Raw genomic sequence first — 4241 nt, forward strand, 5'->3', positions numbered from 1 at the left:
CCTCCACCTCGGCGACCTCCGGCGTCGAAATCACCTGGACGATCATCTATGCAACGTGTCAACCAGGCTCCACGGCGAAGTCCGTCTCCGAGTGGTCGAAGAGCACAGCGCCACCGGGCTGTGCTAGTCAGCGTCAATCACCTCTACGCCCACGTCGGGAAAGTGAAAACTTGTTAGTACGCAAATTGCAGCAGTTCAACCAAATAGTACTACCAAACCTGCACGAATAGGGAAAAGAAATTTTCTCGTTCACCTAGTTACGTATCAACTATTTAAATAAAAAAATCAGCAACTTCTTCCTGAAATAAAAGCGGTTCTTGCTAACTGCACTTGAAAAGCTTGATAGCATATGAGATTAAGATATATAAATTTGTGTGGTCACGTCCTTGCATGTTGGAAACAATCATTGGTTAAGATTACACTCTTTTGTAGAGGAAAGAACTTTGGGACAATCAACAGCCTTTCACTTGATATCCGCTAGCTACTTTGGATTCAATAAGAAAAGGAACATTTATTTGAACTGAAAAGAACAAGCAGGCAAGCATGCTATCAATCTTTTGGCTAGAATTTCACAAAATGCACATGTCAAGTGTACTCTAACAATCGACGTGTCCCATCTCCTCATGATTAAGGACCTTAGCTGAGCCGACAACATGGAGCAAGATGTAGTCGTTTCCGAGCATGAACCCTTGGCTGTCATCAATGAACCTGCAACATCCATCATGCCCATTGTAAACTATGTTAGTTTCAGATAAGAAAAGAACTGAACTCTGAACATATGATGTTATCTAAATCCTTACTTTATGGAGTCAAGATTCCAGGAGATGTCATCGGCAGCAAAAAAAGGAAATATATTTCACTGATTTTGGTGTTGCAACAACGTATATACTTTATCACATTATAAGTCCTCACACCATCAACTATGACAAAATCTGAGAGTATAAGTCTGGTTACATTCACCCAAGTCCAAACATAAAATTCTGTCCAACATAGTACAGCCCACTTTGATAATTTCATAGGATTTAATATACCAAACGAAACCTGACAAGTGATATGTGTTTAAGTATCTACAGAACAGCCTCTAAAATTTTCATGTTGTAACTTTATTTTAATACCACCTCTAACAGGGCCTAATCTCCCATATCAAAATACTGTACCCAGGAACATATATTTCGGGACAGCAAACTAAACTGATAGCTGCTCTCAAACCGTACATCCAAACGACACAAATAAATACTCTAAAGAAACCTTGGAACTTTATCTAAAACTTATGTAAAGGGGCCAACTCAAAGTTCTGAGCCTAGCTAACACATTTTTCAGATATAAGCTTGCTGTCCAGATTTGACAGTTTGGTTTTTAACTGAACCAAGTTCAGTTTACAGCCAGAGTCACCCCACGATCCAGATTTTCTCTAAAAGGCAACCAACATCTCGCAATATTGCTCATGAATGGGCTATCATCCCTAACTAATTTGGTTAAACTACATTAATCTACGTGCGGAAAAATAGGAAGAGAGTTAAGGCAAGCAAGTTGTTACGCACCTGTGAACAGTGTCATTGTTGTGGTCGATCGCGGTATGTCTCTCTCTCTCTCTCTCTCCTGTGAATTTCATCGAGTAACTCAAGAAAATATGCTATTCTGCTACTGCTTACCCAAAATATGCTCGCAACTCGACAGCATCTAGAGTAGCTCCCAGGCCTCAACCTGCCAAAAGCAACGATGACCACAGTTGAACCACGCATGCATCAATTCAACAGTACTGCCCTTTTACATTACAATAAACATTGATTTTGGTTCATCACAAGACAAGATAGTGTGTGTTCATAAACGTTGATTTTGAACCTTTGTTTCTTGAACCTGGGTTACCTGCTGCCAAAGCTTCACTGAAGAATGGTACACTAAAGAACTGAAGCACAGCAGGGCTCACTTAAGTTCAGTTAGCAGATGGCCTGGATGGGATAAGTGAAGACTGATGGCTACATTGCTGCTGCCGGAGTTGATGCCATCAAACTGGTCTGAAGTTTATGTAGATGAATTTCAGAAAAGCATCTTCAATACTTGCTTTAGTGTCCATGATATTTTTTTTGTAAAAAATACTGAAACTCTATGTCCCGTACAAAGAGGAGTGCCTACTACTTTCCCTGCTATAGTCAAAACATAGTTCCATGACCATATCCAGGACTAGTTTTTTCATATCAAACCAATGTGCTCTCTCATTCTCTTTTTGATTAGTAGGATCATATCCATCTATCCATTGGAAGCATATATTGGCAAAGGTATCATTGTTCCCTTGATAATCTGATCTATGCATCGTGCTTGCTTCTTTTTCTTAAAAAAAGGCAGTAGGCTTCGTGAGTACCATTGGGAAGGAAATTGCTACATGGGTGCTCTAAGCAGCTCTTGATCCATAGGGAACATCTCTTTTTCTCTCTCCCTCTACCAACAGTGTTAAAATTAGATTTGCTTCTTGTTTTGTCTGTAATTGACTAGACTGCGGCCTTGTATTCTTTTACTGACCTATTGCTTATTTTTAGATGTATGGTGTCATGGACAATGATGCACGTCCTTGTGTGATACTTCCTGTAATTGAAACTGACTTTTACTTCTGAATTAAAATCTTAAGGTTGTGTAATGCAAAAAACATAATCTGCATATCAAATTAGTGTGTTTTTCACTACAATGCAGCTGTATTCTACTCCCTTCGTTCCTAAATATTTGTCTTTCTAGAGATTTCAACAAGTGACTACATACGGAGCAAAATGAGTGAATCTACACTCTAAAATGTGTCTATGTACATCCGTATGTGGTAGTCCATTTGAAATCCTAAAAAGACAAATATTTAGGAACAGAGGGAGTAACTATTTAATCACTTTGGCATCAACTGACCCTATATTCAGTGTTGAAAGGCTGGATGACTCCCATTATGCTGGCATCATTGTACAAAGGTATCTTTTATGTGATTCAATCCCAACATTCTATCTCATTTTTCTCAGTACAGCCGATGAACACACTAAAAATGGCAGCGAGCTAAGCCCGTGGATGCGCCTGCTTACCAGGTCGTAGGTGGCCGGCTCAACGTGGCCGGGGGACCCCTCCTCGCCGGTGTGCAGCAGGGCGCCGCAGCCGTAGCAGCAGGCGACGCCGGAGGGCGTCTTCTTGGCCAGGCGACCAGATCGAAGCCGGCCTGCACAAATCCAAGGAATCGGATCAGATCAGATGTGGGGAGGAAGGAAAGCAGAGGGAGGAAGAGGAACAAGGCAAGGGGAGGGGAGGGGAGGGGGCCTGACCTGACCTGACCTGCGGCTAGGGTTTCGGGAGAGCTGCAGCGGCGCTCGCTCCCTCCTCTGGCGCTGCTTGGTCGCGGCAAATGGCGTCAAGGGTTTCGGCAGAGCTGCAGAGGCGCTCCATGGCGGCTTCAAGGGAGAGGCGAGCTCCCTCCTCTGCCGCTGCTTGGTCTCCTCCGGCTCGCGCGTGCGGGCGCCCGCCGCGGCCACGGCCGCGAGCTACCGCCCCAGGTACACGTCGCCCCGCGTCGGCGCCGCGGGGCCGACCCCATCCGCCGGAGGAGACGGCGAGGGGGACGGGGCGCTGGGGGAGGCGGCGCGCGCGGGTGGAGAGGGAGAGGGAGGCGGTGGCGGTGGCGGACGGGTGGTGCTTGGTGGGGACGGCGGGCGGCGGCGCCGGGGACTTGGGAAAAAGGAGAGGAAGAGCGGGCGCCGGGGACGTGGTCAGGCGAGGCGGAGGGGAATTTGGGCTTGGCCTCCGCGAGCTAATGTGCGTATACATGTGTATGGTTCTATAGTAGTAGCGTTGGGTTTATACCCCAAGCTGCTACTACGGCCTGTCGTGGGAGGCACGATGAAGACCACATAGTAGTAGCATGGGGTTTATATACCGCGCTACTACTATCAGCTTAGTAGTAGCGTGGGTTTATACCCCGCGCTACTACTACTGCTTGTCCCGGTGAGCCCGGTGGAGACCACTTAGTAGTAGTGTCGGTTTATACCCCGCGCTACTATCAACTTAGTAGTAGCGTGGGTTTCTAACAAACAACAAAGATTCTGTGTATAGGCTTTTCCCTAGTAGTGGCTTGACACCTTGATCTACATCGTAGTATCGTTGTCATCTCGCCAACTATTGCTACTACGACTATCGCTACCGTTTAGTGATAAAGTAAAGCAATTACAGGGCGATTGCATTTCATACAATAAAGCGACAACCATATGGCTCCTGCCAGTTGA

General features: G+C 45.6%; 1 long non-coding RNA gene across 2 annotated transcripts; it reads right to left on the bottom strand.

The window, feature by feature from the left end:
• Positions 1–330: 330 nt before the first annotated feature.
• On the bottom strand, positions 331–3763 carry LOC141042253 (uncharacterized). 2 transcript variants are annotated; one of them, XR_012204192.1, is made up of 3 exons: positions 3293–3763; positions 3054–3184; positions 331–1704 (listed from the first exon to the last, which is right to left on the bottom strand). It is a non-coding gene; the product is annotated as an uncharacterized lncRNA (long non-coding RNA). The 2 variants fall into 2 exon arrangements; XR_012204191.1 differs by having other exon boundaries at positions 3288–3763.
• Positions 3764–4241: the final 478 nt, after the last annotated feature.

Source organism: Aegilops tauschii, chromosome 3, assembly GCF_002575655.3.
Source record: "Aegilops tauschii subsp. strangulata cultivar AL8/78 chromosome 3, Aet v6.0, whole genome shotgun sequence".
NCBI classification, from domain to species: Eukaryota; Viridiplantae; Streptophyta; class Magnoliopsida; order Poales; family Poaceae; genus Aegilops; species Aegilops tauschii.